This window comes from Sapajus apella, unplaced genomic scaffold, assembly GCF_009761245.1.
Source record: "Sapajus apella isolate SASKATOON/1434 unplaced genomic scaffold, GSC_monkey_1.0 scaffold1, whole genome shotgun sequence".
Taxonomy (NCBI): domain Eukaryota; kingdom Metazoa; phylum Chordata; class Mammalia; order Primates; family Cebidae; genus Sapajus; species Sapajus apella.
The window spans coordinates 51,636,551-51,656,754 of NW_022436941.1; the positions used below are offsets into that span (position 1 = coordinate 51,636,551).

The 20,204-nt window shown below is 36.7% G+C and overlaps 1 long non-coding RNA gene across 2 annotated transcripts in view; it reads left to right on the forward strand.

The window, feature by feature from the left end:
• Positions 1 to 11,392, forward strand: part of LOC116553049 — a 62,406-nt gene extending 51,014 nt beyond the window's left edge. For both annotated transcript variants that reach the window (XR_004269631.1, XR_004269620.1), the window contains one exon: positions 11,001 to 11,392. This is a non-coding gene — a long non-coding RNA (uncharacterized LOC116553049). The remainder of the gene's footprint in view (positions 1 to 11,000) is intronic.
• Positions 11,393 to 20,204: the final 8,812 nt, after the last annotated feature.

The following is a 20,204-nucleotide window of genomic DNA, read 5'->3' on the forward strand; positions in this document are numbered from 1 at the left end:
CATAAAATAAAATGTACCCCTGCTATAGCTTGGATATTTCATGACTTTGGATTTAACATGAGCCAGTCTTCTCTCAGCTAACACCATTGTTAGGATGGGGTTCTTGCAGAATCACAAAAGGTGAGAGCTATATTTTATACAAAATCTGTTACTCTTTCTAGAAGAAATGGTTTGCTAGTTCATAGTGAATTTCAGGAAAGTAGGATCTATTAGATCCCATTAACTCTAATTTAGTGATTAGTGATAAACTGACAGGTTATTCATAGGCTTGAAATTGTAGGCTGTGCCTGCACTAAAAACCAAAGTCAAGCTTATTTGAAGATTTGATACATACAAGTACAGTTCTATTTTGAGTTAATGACTCAGGTTTCCATTTCAGTTGGTAAGCATGTCAGTTTGGTGTATATGTAATCTTTTTAAAATAAGATTTATAGCAATATTCCATCGATACTAGTTAACTCATTTTACTAGAATGACCACAAAGGGTTGGAATAAAATTGAATGTAAATATACTCATTCATTAATTTACTCTCTCAATCCTTCATTCATTTATTTATAAACAAACATTTGCTGCTTTCTTAGTATGTGTTATGCCCTGTGATAGTCTCTAAAACACATTGGTAGGTAAAAAATAAAAAAATACAAAAAACTAAATAAACATGCTTGATTCTTGCTCCCATGAAGCTTCAGACAAGTAGAGGAGCCAGGCATTCATCATATCATCATACTCATGAAAGAATAATTATAAACAGATATGTTTTTATGGAAAGCTATTTACTACTCATTATAACAGAGCAATCAGGCTTTGTCTAGGGGTGAGATAGGGGTGCTAGGGAAGACTCTGCAAAAGGTTGAGTATGGTGGTGTATGAGGGAGTTTTCCATTTGTAGAAGAAAAAACCTTTGGAACTGCCCCAGGTGGGAGGAAGATGCTGAGGGGAGAAACAGAAATAGAGGAAGAGTTGAAGTTGTTTAGACAGGTATGGGGAAAGAAACACAAGACGAATCAAGGGCCAAACCATTCAAGGATTTTTTAGTCCATTTATTAACATGGATATTTATCCTAAGCAAAAGTGGCAATTGTGGGAATATCTTGAGAAAAGAAGCGTAGTAAGTTTAATGGTGGCTCACATAAATCTATGTCCATGTCCTAACCCGTGGAACCTGTGAATGTAATTTCATTTGGGAAAAGGGCATTTGTAGACATAATTAAGTGAAGGATCTTGTGATGGGGTTATCCTGTATTATCCCAGTGGCCCCTAAATCCAGTGGCATGTCCTTCTAAGAGACAAAAGAGAAGGAGCCCAAAGGAGAGGGCCACGTGAAGATGGACGCAGAGATGGGAGTGAGTAGCCACAGTCAAGGAATGGCGACAGCCATCAGAGGATGAGAGAGGCAAGGAACAGATTGTCCCCTAGAGCCTCTGGAAGAAACCCAATGCTGCAGACACCTTTATTCCAGACTCTGACCTCTAGAACTCTAAGAAAGTAAATTCTTGTTGTCTTAAGCTATCGAGTTTGTGGTAATTTGTTATGGTGGCCTTAAGAAATGAGAAGGGGTGGTGACCCAAACAGCCTTATGTTGTCATGGGCCGTTCAGCTGCAGCGTGTGGAGACCTGATCATGTCAAGTCAGAGAGGACTCAGAGGGGCCAGGGAATAGATTTTTCACTGTAGTTGAGATAAGAGCTTGGTAACTTGCTTGGACTAGAGGGATGGTAGTGGAAATAGACTGAAGAACTAGCTAAGAAAGTTTAGAGGACTTGCTGATGGACTGTTTGCCCAGGTAGAGTAAAGAGGCAAATGTTAGTTTTAAGTTTCACCTTTTCTTATTTTTGGCAGAAAAGTTGGCATTGTATTCATTCAAGGAGTATTTATTATCTTCCTAATATGTGTCTGGCACTGTCTTAGTTCTGTTGACAGTGGCAAATAAAACAGAGAGGGTCATGCCTTTTCAGAGATTATAGTAAGGAAAGAAATGAGGATAAATTGTTATTTGTGGATGTGTATATGCAACCAAATAGAAAACGTTAGTAATAATGACATTGGCTTAGTTTACGCTGGACCTGGAGTAGTCATCACCACGCTTATGCCATATATAGCCAACCAGGAAGATGTCATGAGACAAAGGATATATTGTAATGTAATGGCTTTTTAAAAAAGTAATCCCCAACACAATCTTCTTATGTTGAGACAAAATGAGAACATTTATAGTAAGATGTCATGGTAATACTCTTATATCTAAACAAAATACCAATAATTGTTTTTTCCCTCTGTTTAAATGAGGGGATTAGATAAACCAATTCCCTAAGGTCCCTTTTAGCTAAAAAACAAACAAAACAAACAGGAAAAAAACCCCAACTATTTACTTTTACCACATTATTCTTTTTTACCACAAGTTCGTTGTCAAGATCTGATGTTTAAAAAGAATTTATTAGGTGTAATTTAAGGATAAGCAACAAATTTATAAATAGATCTTAATTTAAAGAAGGTTTAAATATTTTTGTTTTTCAGAAATGGCTTCTAGATAAGAATTAAAATTTTTCCTCCTGAAATATTGTCATTCCATGAGTTGGGGATAACAATGTGTTTCTGGTCTTTACTTTCGATTTTGTATTCTTTGTACTATTTTAGCATTTTGGAGAAAGAGAGGAGTAGTGAACATTGAATTGTAATTTGTAGGGATCTGAGTTTAGTTTCAGGTGTCATCTCTCATGACTTCATTTCTTTAATCTCATTCCATCAATCCCTGGTTGGATAGCTTTCAATTGGTGTTTTTTAACTTGAGCCAAATTAAAAAGTTGAGCTGACTTGGCCACATTCTATAGGATTTTCCTGAACAGTGGCAGGACCTGAATGTAGGTATTCACTCTGTGAAGTGTGTGAGATTCTAACACTGGGGGAATCCACAGGATGTAGAAGGGAGCTCACCACTGGAGGCTGATGACCTTAGATGTGAATCCTCCTCAGCTTCTCACACGTTATTATCTGACATCTGCTTTTTTTGTTTTTTAAAATCTGTAAAATACGTATTTTGTAGACTCACTTTAGGGTTAGCAAATCTGTTTATAAAGTATTTATCATAGTTCTTATACTACAGTAGGGGTACAAATTACTATTGTTATTGCAAAAGTTTCAGGAAGTCATCTGACATCTCTGTAAAACAGTTGCCATTGTATAGCCACTTTAATTAAACGCTCCGGATTGAGACTGGGTAGCTCACTTCATTTGAGGAGACAGACTATAGCTGCTCCAAAGGAGAATGTGAAAAATTTAAGAGAATGTAAAAAGGTGAAGATCTTCAGGATTTTCAAATAGGATAACTTGGTTCCATTCAAATATGCTTAGGGAATGGAAAATCATATTGTGCTTAGAATAGCACATTACTAAAACATCTGTATGCCATCATACATATCTGTTAACTTGACGATGCTTATTTCAAATCTAGTTTCATTGTAATTTCCTATATAAGGGAACAACATATTCACTCAAGCTATTGACTTCCTAGATGTTCTGTGGGTGCTTTTGAAAGCTGCATTTAATGCTTTCCTTTCATAGGAGTATGACTTAATAAAGTATTATTTACTTACCGAATGACTAAACACTAACTTAGCACAATTGAAGAAAAACCTTACCAGATTTCTCCAGAATGACCATGTAGTTCAGTAAAAGATCCATTTATTTTAAACTGTTTGAAAAACATCTAGTTTCATATTTTCTCACATTTTATCTGAGAAGTGCACAGTGTTTATTTGTGAAGTGGAAATGAATTTTAATATTGCACCTCTTACTGCTGTGGGGTTTAGAGTTGACTTCATATCATTAAATGCATGGATGAATTAGTGTATTTATTTGCATGTATGATATATCTGTATTTCAAAGCAAACATTTCAAAGGATCACTAAAATATGTATGTAAAGTTTGTATTTGCCTCCTAGTAATGTTCATAGACAGGGTATGCACTACACAGATCTGGTTTTATAAGAAAAAATTGGACTGTTTGGAACTCCATTACTCAATTTTCATGGGCATATATGGAGGTGGACTTACATATGCAAATCTTGCAAGTATTTATGACATAATTTTAAAATCTGACGGTAAATAGGTAAAATCAAATTCTACCCACAGGTGACTTAATATTGGTCAAAACAGTGTTTTTGCTCTTCTGTATTTATAACACAGAACCAAGACACACAGGGCTAAGCAGAGTTTGTCAGACAGTTACACACATTTCATTTTAAAATAAGGGTGCTTTACAGTAAATAACTTGAAACTGAGGACATATTGGAAATAGTGCCAGAGGGTGGTATGCCATTTTAGTTATCCATAAATGTTAACTCCTTTAATTATGCACAACATGGCTTCATATTTTTTACACTGTTTTCCCCAGATTTTCGTTCTTCCTTTTAATTTTATTACAAATAGATTTTATTCAGTTTTAAACATACAAAAGCCTCGTTTCACTTTGATATATGTATATCTGATTCCCATGGAAGTTAATGGGGGTTATGAATGCATACAGAGGGGAGTATACCCATAGCCTCCAAAACAAATTTAGAACAATTTAAAATGCCCTGGAGTAATAAAGAGCTAGTTGGAGGGGTCAAGAAGAGGGTAAATATATGTTTTAAAGATGATTTTCTTGAAAACTCTTGTGGCTTTTTCCAAGCCCAAGGGAGGGATAGATGGGTGTGAACAGAAAAAAAGAATAAACTAACAATTATGCCTAGGGTAAAAGTGTAAATTACAGCTTACCTTGGCAGAAAGCATGTGCATGGTAACATTTTTTATGAGTGCTATTTGTAGTTCCAAGAGCTATGTAACCATTGTTTACTCCTTAGAATGCCCTTGTGAGGTGTGCATTTCCTACAATCAGTCTCATGTGACCATGACATGGAGACACGTTCATCATTCGGTTTTCAGGAACTGATATTTTAAGTGATCTACCAAGCTGCCATCAATATGCCCTGTGCAAATGAGAAAACCTCTGGTTAATGTGGGTTAGGAACTTTCTTCAAATACTGGAGAGACGGCATTTGGATTGGATTTTGTGAGGAATCATTCTCTTGCAGTATCTAAGAGACATGGAACACATTTGTTGCCATGTACCATGCCTGCCTCCCCATCTTTCCACCTCATTCCCTTCTTTCCCATAGTCAGCCTTGTTATTAGTTATTAAGGTGCCAGGAAAATACATACTTAGAACCCAAGTCTTGAACACTATTTAAATGTTAGCCATCTTACCCTCTCCTTAAAACCTATTAGAAAATATTAATTCAACTGGTGAAACCAAATATAAATTTTTACCCCCACTCCTCTGAGGCACCATAACAAAAGTAACCTAATGCCAACACCAGTTGGATGATATAATATACCACCTATGCGACTTGGCAATAAAAACCATTGAAGTAAAATCACAACACCTGGCTTCCAGTTCAGTGCTTCTCAACTCCAACTGCCTAGTAGAAATATCTGGTGAGCTTTCAAAACATACAGATGCCAGAGATACCCTCTTTCCCCAGAAGTCTAATTTGCCTGTTTTGAGGTAAGGGTCCGGCATCAGTATTTTCACAAACTCTTCAGATGAGTCCACTGTTCTACTTTCCATTTTACAACTTCTAATTTTCGTGAATTCCTTTTAAGAACTCAAGCTCTCTTAAGGTTCTATTCTTGCGTCTCTGAAATTGGGATAATATATACCTAGCCTGTTCGTCTCATACCATCTTGAAAATCAAATGGAGAGTTGATTTTAAAACTTGTTAAAACTATGGCATGTTGTACAAACATGAGACATGCTTGTGATGGTCAGGTTAGCTTTCTTATAATATAAAGGAGTAAAATTTGAAGGAAACTTCTTGGAAAGAAATCTCAAGTTTTCCTTGACTTTCCACAGTGGTGTCTTGGTAAAACTTCAGTCTGTTTTTACCTCAAGTATATATTGTGCACCTGTTGTGTGTCATGTATGCTAAGGGATACCTGCCAACTCAGTGGTTAGAATAGATAGTAGGGAGTGGTGTGTGTTTGTGTGTGTGTGCATAAAAGTTAGTCCTTATATGGGATATCTGGGAAAACAGATATCTGGGAAAACTCTAGATAGATGTAAAGAATGGATTGTGAGAAACAGCTTTAAAAAGGCGATTGGCCAAAGCATATCATAGTTTATTCATTCACCCAAGAAATGCTTTTTTGAGGGTGTGCCAGCCCTTCTGCCATGACATAGAAATAGATTACATTGTCAGTGTCCTCAAAGAATCTCCACAGACAATTTATAATGACAGACAAATAAACCAACGCTTATAATACAGAGACATGCAGCCTGCAGTCGAAGGTCTTTCAGTATCATGAAGAAGTCTGAAGGAGAGAAGTTAGGAGAGAGGTGAAGAGCCGGGAATGTGGTCAGGTGAGGCTTACAAGAAGACATGAAGTGTTAATGAACTGAGTCTTGAGGGACACTTGGAAGGAGGTCAGACTGAGGACGGGGATGGGACTTCCAGAAAAAAAAAAAAGAAGTGCTAGAAAAGAAATGAGAGAATGTGGTCCATCCAGGAAAGCGTATAAAGCACACGGTTTGGGAACTGGTAGTGGATGAGGGAGGAGAGAGGTAGCCAGTGGGCAAACACAAATGGATATATAATTTATTCTGAAGGCCATGAGGATACATTTTATTTTATATAGGGGAGGAGCAAATTGGCTTGCTTTTTGGGAAATTCACTCCCATAACCATGCTGGAGGAAGGAGTATGGACTAGGTGAGAGACCCAAACAGCCCACCACTGATACAGTTTTAGGCCAAAAGTGAAAAAAGACTGAACAAAGACAGTGGCAGAAAGGAGTTATTGACTGTTTGAAGCCACTTAGGAGAGTTGAATAAATTAAAATTAAGTGACAGACTAATAAGTATCACATTAAACTTTTTCTAAATAAAACTAACACATGGAAAACAGGATGTTAGAATGGGACTGTGATGGGCTCAAGAATGTGTATGTCCCAATCTCTGGAACATGTGAATATGTGACCTTATATGGTAAAAGTGACTTCACAAATATGATACATTAATTATCCTGGATTATCTGGTGGATCCAATGTAATCATAAGTGTTCTTATAAGAGAGTAACAAGAGGATCAGAGTCACTGGTAGTTGTGACAATGGAAGCAAGGAGTTGAAGTGATGTAAGGAAGGAACCCAAGCTAAGAAACGTTGAGTGGCTGCTCCTAGAAGCTGAAAAAGGTAAAAGATAGGAAGACAGATTCTGCTTGTATTCAAAACTTCCAGAAGAAAAACACCCTTACCAACAGTGTGTCATTTTCTTCCAGCATCAGTAATGAGGTGCCATTCTCATTTATATTTCTTTTAAACTTCTATTCTTTCATACTGGGAGTTTTTACAAAACTATCTTGAAATCTTGTTGTTCAGAAATTTTGGAAAAAATGTCCAGTTGTAGACCTTTTTAAAACTCATTCTGCTTATCATGTTGTGGTACATTTGATCTAGAGGCGACCCTTCTCCACCTCTGAATATTTTGTTCTACTTGTTTCATGATTATTTCTCTTCCTTTCTTTAAAAAAATTATTTTCAGACTTACTTAGTTGTATGAATATTAGACCTCCTAAAGTAACCCTCTGTATTTCTTAAGTTTTCCTTATATTTATCATCTATTTTTTACTATTCTCTTTGTGATGTATTCTCAACTTGGTTCTGTTTTTTTAAATTAAGTTCTTTATTTCAAATATCATACTATAAATTTCTAAAACTTCTTTATTTTTCTTCTCATCTTTTCCATAGTTGCATGTTTTTGTTTTATACATGTGTTATCTCAATCTCCCTGAAGTTTTTTTAAAAAATATTTTCTTCTCTTTACTGAATATTGTCTTGTTCCAGATTAGCATGCAGGAGCCTTATTAGGAAGTATCCTTGGGATCAACACCTGAGGAAGGGAAGAGAAGAAAAGGATTCATGATTGAGCAGAGGGAAAAGTTGAGTTGCAGTGCAATCTTAGTGGAGTTTTCATCCAAACTTTGGGGAGTTCTGAAGCTGGGATTGTGAAGCAGGTTCACTGTGCTCTGATTACCAATTTGTCTCTGTCTGGTGACAGAGAACATATTCATGTGCAGCAAGTTACATGAAGCAAGTTTATTACTGACAGATAGGCAGCAAGGGACAACAGAAGCCTGGGATTCATTATGAGTTGGTCCCCCAAAGCTCAGAAAGCTACTTGGGACGCAAGGAGATCCCCTGCGTCATAGCTCAGGGACCCTGGGAAGTAGCCCACCCTAGGTCTCAGGATCACATGATCACTGGGCTAAAGTATTGAAGGACATCCTGTTCTAGTAGAAGATAGGGACAGAGCCCAGGCTGTTCTGGACAGCTTCTCTCCACACCCATCTCAGGATGTTGCATTCCAGCACATTTTATGCTTACTCTTTAGCAAGAAATAGGGGAGAACAGAGTTAATCCACGGCCACCTAGAGAACTATCCTGCAGGGATGACTCTTCAGTGTTTCTCCACATTGGAATAAAGAGGCCAGGACATGATATATCCATGTTTATCAATCACTGGATATGGTAGCCATCGGGACGGAGTATGATCTTGGATGAGGTGGCTATCTTCAGCCAATGCAATTCCCTTATGGCTTTCTGGAGATAGCTCTCCCAGCAACTGGAGAATAAGTCAGTTTCTGAAGAGGGTTCTGCGTGGTTCATCTCAGCATCCATCACATCTCTGCTTTTTGTTTTGTAAAGTTTGTTAGATTCTATTTGTTCAGTTTTTTCTCTCTTTGATGCTGTAAGTTTTTCCTCTAATGTTTGGCGAGTTTAGGTTTTCATTTACATGTATACCTGAAGGTCTGGGGAATTAATATGACTGACTCCCTATCTGTTTTTCCTAATAAGGCACTTTCCTGAGTGGAAGGAGATCCCCTGCATGCCCCATTTGCATCACAGCTCAGGGACCCTGGGAAGCAGCCCACCCTAGGTCTGTGTGTAGTTGGGCATACAGACTGGCAGGACTCATTTTCAGATGCTCAGGCAGGAAAGAGTCTGACATTCCCAAATGCCAGAATGTGGACAGCCTTATCTGGGGGTGCTACTATCTCTGTTAGTTATCCCAGATGATTTCGACATCTCTTTGGAAGTTAATTATCTGATTTAAAGCACAGAATGTGGGGCAAATTCCAATTCTGTATGCCATATCAATCTGTGTGGGAGAGGCAGGAATGGGGTTCCTGAAGAAGGAGCTGTCCATATTCCAATATTTCCCAAACTTGTTTGCTATAAAAATCATATGGGACCCTTGCTAAAAATCCAACTTCCTGCGTCATATTGCCAGACTCACTGAATGAGAGTCCTCAGGGATAAGTTAAGAGATTCTCTCTGTTTAACAAAAACTCCAGGTTAATCTTGTGATCAGCTGAGGTTTGTAACACTGCCTATGGACAGTCTTTCAGTCACCTTCCTTATCCACCCCCAATCTTTGTACCTGTTCCTGTGGCTTCACGGCCAGGAACAGTGCTTTTCTTTCTGTTAGCGCCTTCTCCTATGTTTGTTTGAAATGGAGGCTCCCACTTTTGTTTGCCTATTGATATGATAGCTTCTACCTGCTGCTCATGTTACAGAAAGTCATCAGGCTCTCTGGTCTTCTTGTTCTCAGCACTGTTATAAATTTATTCCCTTTTGTATTTCTTTTTCAATGAATTTTTAGTAAAGAGGGAAGGTAAACATGTGCAGTCAAAATACCCTCTTGAATCAAAACTCAATAATCACACTCTGGAAAAATCTCCTGAGCTAGGCTATTGCTAATGTGCAATATAACAGATTGGATATGGGGATAAGGGAGGCAGGGCAGCCTTGGATAATCCTCAACTGTCTGGTTTTAGAAATTGGGCAAATTTTTATGTATTTCACTAAAAAGAACAGAGGGGGGAAGGAACCATTTTGCTGGGGTAAGATAAGGAATTTAGTTTTTCACAAGTCCAGTTTGATATGAAGGCTTAGGGAAAAGATCTGATCAGGAAGCCTATCTCTGTGAATTGTTCATTCATTCATTTATTCATCAATTGACATTAGTAAAGCACCTATTGATGAGGCATGTATTAAATGCCATAACATGGAACTGGAAATAGCTTATACAGGATAGAAACAAATAACCAAGCAAGTACAATAAAATGTGATACATGAAATGATACAGGAGGTTCAGATGCTATGGGAACTCACAGGAGAAGCACCAAACCGAGACCTGGTGATCTGGGAGGGAGCTGACATCTAGGCTGAGACTTACAAGATGAACTGGATGAGTCTGGCAAAGGAACCTACAGAGGAAAGTTATTTTAGGAAGAATGAAGAGTCAGTAGGAAAGCTGAGATCCAAAACAGAATACTGTTAGAAATTTCTGTACAACTGGTTTGTAGTAGAAAGGAAGGCAAGAGAGGAGGCAGGAAAGGAAAGCAAGGATGAGGTGATGTAGGACCTTATACAATCGGAAGCCACTGGAGAGTTTTCTATAATCATCCTAAACGTGAATTTGAAACCCTGGCAATGGATGATGTCACCCAGTGATTCTCTAGCTTTGGTCTGTATTAGAATCGCCAAGAAACTTGTTAAAAATGCACCTACTATGTATAGCATTGTGTGAAGCCCTTTACATATGTTATCTCTTAAACCTCACCATCTCAGAAAGTGGGTGATGTTTATTTCCCAGGGTCACAAAGTTATTAAATACCGAAACTGAAATATGAACCCAAGCAATCTGGCTGTAAAGTCTCTGCCCTTTCTCCTGTACCATGTTGCCTCAAATACAAGCATTATATAAAATAGACCCCTGCATTTCACAGAGAACACATAACGAGGCCTTTGAGAATTCTCAGGTTCACAGTGCCACCACAGGAAACAATTTACTCTCTTCCATACCTAGAGATTTTAACTCAGGAGAGTGGAAATGGGCCTAGGAGTCTGGATTTTAACAAGCAGTCTGGATTTTAACAAGCATTAAAGATGTTGTTTTGTTGCAGATGGTCCCCTCACCTTGCTTGGAGTAACTTGAGAATGGAGTAGAGGTTGAGGATGAAAACTTAAAAGAGAATAATCCATGAAAATGAGAAGAAATGGCTGAAGAAATAGGAGGTAAACTTCAAGAGGATTGCTGTGGAATAGGAGAGAATTTGAAGAAAGATAAATAATATAACATGCAATAGGCAAGACAAATTAGATCAGAGCTAGAAAGTGCCATTGGGCATGGTTATCAGTTCAATGGTAAGACTGAGAACTTTCCCTCCATGATTCCCACTTAAGAAGATCTACTACTTCTTATTGTTGGTACTTCATGTAACTATGTCTAGAGATATTTACATTTTCCTTATGCTTCTCCCTGTCTCATAGAAACAGTTAAAAAATTGATTTTGAGAAGGTCATTTTGGTCATGCATGGTGGCTCACGTTGGTAATCCCATCACTTTGGGAGGCCAAGGTGGGTGAATCACTTGAGGTCAGGAGTTCAAAACCAGCCTGCTTCAGCATGAAACCCATCTCTACTAAAAATACAAAAATTAGCTGGGCATGATGGTGTGCACCTGCAGTCCCAGCTACTCAGGAGGCTGAGGCAGGAGAATTGCTTGAGCTTGGGAGACAGAAGTTGCCTGAGCGAGATCAGATCACTGCACTTCAGCTTGTTTGACAAAGTGAGACTCCATCTCAAAAAAAAAAAAAAAAAAAAAAAAAAAAAAGGAAAGTCATTTCTCCATAGCTTACCTTCATAGGCATTGAATTTAAAACACAGGATGGCTATGAATGGCAGACTCACTTAAATTTCTTAGAAATGCTCGACATACTCTAGGATTTGACTCTTTAAATATGAAGCTTAATTTGTTTCAACAAAATGCTGCTCATTGATAAAGTCAATAAAATACTTTGTGCTGAGAATGCTGCCACCCATGATAATTGAACTTGAAAAGAAGAATTGAACTACAATTTAAGAAAACTTCTGTGCCTATCTTTAAATGTAAGCAAACAAAATTCTCAAAATTCTGGTTTAAGCTGGAGGTAGTTAATTCATTGTCGTGGATTATTTAAATGCTTTCAAAATAAAAATAAACAGACTCTGCTTTGAAGTTATGCTGGTTATGCAGGCACCAATGGTAAGTGATATCTCTTCTTTTCAACATGCTGAAGTGTACGTATCTGATTCCTGATGGCTTTTACTGAGTTTGAGTCTCACAGCACAGAAGCTTAATCAAAACTAGTGCTAAAATCTCCACATAACTGACTGTCAATTATAGATGTTTATATTGTAATCTCTAGCAGCTCCACTTTCTTCCTGTAATATAAAGCATTTCTTCTAAATTGAATTCTAAACCTAATTAACTCTTCTTCAGACATTGTCTTATTCTTATATTAACTAATGTATTTATCTTAAATTAGAGGTCCAGTTTGACAGTCCTGGAGATCACTTAGAAATTTTATAATAAAAATAAATAACAATTGAGCATCTATGTTTGGCTTTGTGTTAAGGTCTTTACATATACTGTCTTCTTTAAGCCTTATAATTTTGGAAAGTGAGTGATATTTATATTCCCAAGGTCATATAGCTGGTAAGTGCCAAGACTGAGGCTTGAACTGAATCTGGCTATAAAGTCCCTGCCCTCACTCCTGCACTATGCTGTGTCCATAAGGAAGCGTTGTATAAGATAGACCCTTAAATTTCACCAAAGCTGGAGAAGAGATCTTTGAGAATTCTAAAATTCACAATACCACCACAGAAAACTATTTACCCAAGTCGTCTCCTAAGCTAATTCAGTAACTTGCTGACTCTCCTGCAGACCAACCTCACCTTCTGCTGAATTCAAATCTATACCTGGCATTGTAGACTGCACATTGTAGGCCATTGAGTTCATTCTCTTGTCATCTGCTTAATTTATTCAACAAATGTTGAGCATCTGATCAATAAGACAAGATCCTTGTCTTTATGGAGGCTTTAGTGGGGGAAAACTGTGAATGATAAATCTGTAACTATCAAGAGTCTAGTAGGATTCTTTATGGTTTTCATATACATATAAATGTGGCTGAGGTTATACAGGTCACTCAAACAAGTAAGACATCTTTTAGGATGTGAAAATGGGTTAATATAGGAGGTTCCTAGACTAAGAGACTTCTTGGGAAGGCCCAAGAGCAACCATCCCAAACACGTGGAGGGACCAGGGGAAAGCGTTGTTGAAAGAAATGAAGTCATGTCAAGGAAATATTGTACTACGAATTTTGAGATACTGAGAAAATAACATTTGTACTGCTAGATTTCTTTGATTTACATGTTCCTGCCAGATAAGCATTAGAGTACCCTGACAATCATTGGACATGTGTAGTAACTTGAGGTACGATTTCAAACCTCTCGAGGAAAAGGGTGAGTAATAGCGGTTTTGGAATGCTGCGTCGTCTAACCTGCCTGTCCTCATCTCCCACTACCATTCTGGCTTTCTGAACTCTTGTAAGGAGTTTGAGTGTTTACCACTTTTTATATCAAATTTTGTAAAGAAGGAGGGAAATGTATACTTTTATGATTATTGCTATTAAAAACCAAGCATAAATAATAATTTTTAGTCGATTACTTTTATTACTCATGGTGTAGAGCTTAATGTTTACTTTTAACTTTAAATTACTCTGCATTCTAGATTAGGGGTAGAGGTTTTAAACTGATTTTTAAGAGAATTTTTATGAGAAACAAACTCTAGTTAACTATTCACCAGAGGCTTAAAACTGAGATTTGGACTGATGGGTGCAGCAACTGCCATGGCACATGTATACCTATGTAACAAACCTGCACATTCTGCACATGCATCCCAGAACTTAAAGTATATAAAAAAATTCACAAGAAAATCCAAATGAAAGGCTCATTAATTATTTATTATAATAGCTACTGAAAATACAAATGGATTAACTATTTTATTAAAAATCACTACCGACCAACGTATTTGAAATCTTAAGTGTTACCATAATACTCCTTTTTTTTTTTTTTTAATTTAAAGAAGTATCTCTAGGTTATTTCCAAGGCAATCTACTTTAGTTAACACTTAGACTTTGTTCAAATTTATAAATGGATATTTTTTTTATAAAGGAAAATTCAATTAAGGGACACAATAAAGAATCAAATGAAAAATAAACATTTTGAAGTTCAGAAAGAGTGATTTTCCTCAGGAATATCTGTAAAAATTCCAATTGCCTATATTTACACTAGAAATACTCACCTATGCTCTCATTCTCTCAAGCTGTGGAAAAACAATTGGTTTGTCTGTATAATACAATTTAGAAGTCATTTTAGGGAAATAATACTATCATCTTTATTAGAAGAATAAAAATAAACCTTTCTATCAGGTTCATATCTTAACAGTTTTAAAGTACTGTGACTCTGGAATTGATTCTGGACTTGAATTTGCTTTCCATTACTAGATACGTGTTCTTGGACACATCTCTTCCCTTGACAGTGCTTGTTTTAAAATAGGGTTAAGCATAATAATTATCTTACAAGTTAGTTGGGAAGATCAGATGGGATAATGTATACAGCTTAGATAATGCCTATAAACAATACACATTATATATATAAACACATACTCATAAAAGTGTTTTGTTTTTTGTTTTTTGTTTTTTTTTTGGGGGGGAGACGGAGTTTTGCTCTTGTTACCCAGGCTGGAGTGCAATGGCGCGATCTCGGCTCACCGCAACCTCCGCCTCCTGGGTTCAAGCAATTCTCCTGCCTCAGCCTCCTGAGTAGCTGGGACTACAGGCACGCGCCACCATGCCCAGCTAATTTTTTGTATTTTTAGTAGAGACGGGGTTTCACCATGTTGACCAGGATGGTCTCGATCTCTTGACCTCGTGATCCACCCGCCTCGGCCTCCCAAAGTGCTGGGATTACAGGCTTGAGCCACCGCGCCCGGCCCTCATAAAAGTTTTTTTAGATTGGTTCCTCTAAATAGAAAAGGTGTTTTTCCACAAATTTGACATGGATTTCTACAAAATCTGGTGACTTGATAACTATAGAAGAAATATTTTATGATTTAAGCTAATAAACTCCTTTAGGAGTTTCTACAACTGGATAACATAGAAAGGAGGAATATATTTAAATGAAAATTTCCCTGAAGGGGAGTTGGGATAGAGCAGAGCCCATCCAGGAATTATGTGGGACAGAGGACACACGTCTAGCACACATGTCCTTCAATAGCACACGTCCTTCTGTTTATTTTTGCCTTAAATGACCATTTGATATTTCATAGAATATTGATTTTATAGTGATGGGCATATTTAAGTTAACAGGAAAAATAAACCTCTCCCCACTAACCAGTTATTTATTTTATTACCTGCCAAGAGATCTCAAGTTAAAAGATGTTATCTTGTTTTACTTAATCTGCTGGCATTTATGGAGTCCCAGGCTCACGTGGAGCACTAGGTGGAGTCACTGGGTGGGGACAGGGGCAAGTTCAATAGAAGGTATTATTGTTACTCTTAAGGAGCTTATGATCCAGTTGAAGGAACGCACATTAACAACTGAAACAATGGAAAACCCATTTATGAACCATGATGCCAGTAAGAGTAAATTGATGTAGAAATTGCTGGCCTGGAAGAGAGATAATGGGCCCACATATTTTAAATTCAGATTTTCTGCTTTGGGATGGTGTGTTGCACCAGGATGTGTGTGGATATCAAAAGTGTGATTTGAAACTTTCTCATCTTACAAGACCTCCTGTTACCTTTTCCCTGTAAATTGGACACATTGTACATGTGTAGGCTGACTTATAGTTTAGCTTGTATATGTCCATACTTACTGCAATAAATTGCATTTATTCTCTTTTACAGAATAAAGAGGAAAATAAACTCAGTCCAACTCTACCAAAGAGATGGTTGACTAGATATAAACCAATTATTATAGTAGTTTTATTGGGCAACAACCAGTCTTTTGTTACATAGCATGAAAAGTCCCATCTCATTCTGTTAAGTAAGTAAATCATATTATTGGCTCTAACTATACTTTGAAAGTTATAGTTTTCTATCTAGAGAGCTCCACAAATAACAGGGTTTAATGAGTTCCAGCAAGCTACTCCTGGGGGAACTCACTACATCAGCCAGAATAGGACAGGTCAACAATTCCCAAACTTCTGGGTTTTGGTTTCTTTACTTTAAAAATTATTGAGGACTTCTAAAGAGTTTTTGTTGATATTGGTTATATGCATTGATTTTTTTCATATTTGAAATTAAACTTAAGAACATTTGAAAACATTCATTAATTAAAAATGACAATAATAAATCCATTATACGTTAACTTTTTTTTGTAAAATACAAAAAGTTTACAAAACAAAATAAAAATTTAATGAGGAAAGTGGTATCATTACATGTTTTTGCAAATCCCTAACTGCTTGTCCTAGTTAGTTCAGGCTGCAATTACAAACTGCTATGATTGGGTGACTTAAACAACATTTACTTATCACAGGTCTAGAGGCTGGAAGTCCAGTATCAGGCTGCCAGCATGGTTGGGTTCTTGGTGAGGATCTTCTTCCTGGTTTACAAATGGCTGCCTTCTGGCTGTGTCCTCACGTGGAGGAGAGGGAGTGGACTCTGGGCTCTTCATCTTCTCATATGGGCACTAATCCCATCACAGGGGCTCCACTGAAATGATCTCATCTAAACCCAATTACTTCCTAAAAGCCCCATTTCCAAATACCATCACACTGGGGATTAGGGCTTCAACATATGGATTTGCAGAGGACACAAACATTCAGTGCATATTACTTTTCTGGATTCTTATATCAGCTTCTGCATTCAGTCTGTTGTGATATCACACACGATTTAGCCTTTGAAAAACTCTACACTGCATTTGTGAGAGAATAAGAGCAAAAGTGGAAATAACATGTTCATATTATTACAAAAATAAGTTTGACCTCAGAGATCTCTTGAAAGGGCTTCAGTAACCCCAGGGGCCTCCAAAACACATTCTGAAAATAACTGGGCTAAGTTATAATATGATAATATTTAATTTTCAAATCCTGGTGACTTTAGCAGTAAAGTTCTTTTCCCTCCTTCTTCTTTCTCATTCAGTATCCATTATGGAACAGTTGGATATTTTATTCCATGTCATTACAGTCCTTACTCTGGGACATAGTTTGGTGGAGCAGAAACTTTCTAGAACATTGATGGTAACTGTGGCAAAGAGAAAAGAAGGAATGGAAGAATATGGACTGATTCTTACAGCTTTCTCCTACAAGGCACCTATAACTTATTTCCTTAGACAAAGCAATTCACATATTTAGTCTGACTTCATGAAGGTGGGAGGTATAAGCCTTCTGGAGGGAGAGACACAGGATATTAGTTAACACTAACACTGTCTATCACACCCACTAATATTTTTAAAGCACATTTGTGTGTCAAGTCATTAGATGCCTTATAGACTTTGATCCCAGTCAGAGTTTAGTGAGGTTATTTTTACCTTTGCCGCCAAACCTGCTCTTTTTTTGGTTTGAAGAATTTAACAAACACCTAGTATATACTGAGTATTTAATAAACATTCATCATATAAAGGGACAAAAATGGAATAATTAATAAAATATTTAAATTTTGGCATGTGCCTAAAATTCTCAGAATGTCCAAATACTGGCCAGGTTCATTTTGGATCTTGGAAGGATCTGGTTGATAATCTACATCAACCCCATTATTTAACAGATGATTCAGTTGAAGTGTTAATAAATTAAATAATGCTATTCTAATCTTAGGTATGAAAATAGAATTAATTGTGTCCAGTTTGTATTTTGGAAATGGTGTTGAGTTTGGGATGTCTCTTAGATAAGTCTAGATAAATGCTCAAATGATGCCATCTTATAGATTTCTGCCTTGGAGATAGATATTGTTTAGTATCTAAAATTTCTAGGTCTCAACAAAAAATTTAAGATAGTTTCAAAGTAACTACAGATGTAAAAATTTACTTTATTTCCCTCATGGTTCCATTGGGGTAGGAATTCTTGCCTAATTTCTAGCTCTCCTACAAGCTTGAAGTCATTTTGAATGCTACTGTGTTGAAGATTTCTACTGCAGAAGCCATTTTCTAAAACCAGTTATGCTCATAGAAACATCTTGCAGCTGATATAAGATTAGATAATATAAATTGCCAAGATGTGGGTGACTGCTCCCACCTCTTAAAAAATCTAATTAAGAATTTGGATTTTATTTTTATTAACTCTGGAATCAAAAGTTCCAATCTTAAGAAAAAGAGATTGACTGTGTACAGACGAATCTACAACACTGCATTCCCTACCATATAGTAAAAATGTTAATGAATGAAAAAATAAATGAAAACTTGCATTCATAAGATACTTTTAGTCTAGGAGCAATATTTTTATTCTAATTAAACTTCACAATAACCTAATAGGGGTAGATAATGGACAAATATTCTCTTTTTATAGATTAAAAAATCAAGGCACAAGCAGGTTAAGGGAGAAGCCAGCCAAAGTTGACACAATGAGTCATTAACAGAACCAAGAAAACATGATGCTTTTTTCTTCCAAGATGGTGCCCTAGACGTGTAGCCACTGTCACTGTGATTATACATTTTGATAAATGACAAAAATTAGAAAAGCATCTTGGTCAAAATATCTGAAATGAAACCCACATTGTATTTGTGGCAATTGTCTTGGTAGGGAACAAGAAATTGCTTGCATTTTCAAAAAGCATGCTCCCCAATATTTTATTTTTTCCATTTTCTTTGTATTCAGAAATATCTATTGTTCAATGTCAAATAAATGCAAATATTAACTGTGATACAAAGTAGCATTTGTGCCACTAGCCACTAGTACCATTAAAAACTCTCATGTGTGAATGGGTGTTTAATTAGGCTGTATTAGATTAATCCCATGTCTCCATTGGTTGTAACAAATGAAAAGATAGTGTGCACTGCCATGGGGATAGACATTTAAAGCTCAATGTAACTTTCATATTTTTCTATGTGATCGGTCAGCTAGGACTTCCTTTTAATTTAATGAAAATTTGGTTTGTAAATCAGATAACCTTTTTAATTGCAAGAAATGCAAAGCAGGAATCTCACACTCTTTTTTTTTTTTTTTTTTTTTTTAAGGATTGACGTTACCTTTGTTGTTTGATACATTAAAACAAGACCCATAAGGGACAGCTCTAAACAACGAACTTCATATAAAATAGATAAAAGCTTGCTCCTTGGGCCTACATAGAAATTCAGACAGAGGCTTAGAAAGAACAGCCTAATACTTCTAATATGATTATATTGCCTAGGTAGCAGTAGAGTATTTGTTATAAAAGGTCTTAAATGTCATTTCCTAATGACATTTTGAGGTAATTTTAACTACTCTTAAAATAATTGCATGTAGATTATAGTTATTGTATAAGAAAAGACTTGCCTCCAATTTAAACAATATTGGGAAGTTAAATGTAAATTTAAGTAGTGAAACTTAATTTTTAAAACAGGAAAATATTCCAGCCAACACGTAAGTTTTGCTTTGTCACTGTACTGTATTCTGTTCAGTAGAACAAAGACCGGATGCATAATAAGCCAATGTAAATGAAGTCAAATCAGCAAAAGCATAGTGGGGGAGGGGAAGGTGTAAAATATGACAGTCGATATAATGACCAGGGAGTAGAGAATTTAAATGTTTAATGCCTACACATTCAGATTCATTTTTCTGTCATCGCTTTGAATGGGTAGACTGAGGAGCTTGAAAGTCCAGAATGAAAACATCATCCTGTGGACCAAAAGAATTATTAATATTATTTAATGGCACGGATATGATCTGCACTTACAATCATCCTTTTTCTATCACTCCCTACTTCCCCCCTCCACCCGGGGTGGGTTGGGGGAACAAAAGGTGGTCATAATAAGAGATAATTAGAAAATGCTCTAAGTATTTATTTGGGGCTTTCTGTCTTACCCTCCTGCACTGCATGCCAGCTTCCCATCTCCCAGCCATGATGGAAGCTCAGAACACAATAGAAACACAGCAACGATATGAATTGCAAATACATGTATATCTTTTCACACAACCTATCTTATTGACTGTTAATAAAATGAGTATCTTCTAAAAAATTTCTTGAGCTGTAAATTGCTTTACTATTGATGATGGGCTTTGGAAAAATACTACACATGCCTTACAATCAACTAGACAGAGTTGTGTTAAACAGAATTGCTTAGCTCTTGTCTGTAAATTACTCCCCTCCCTC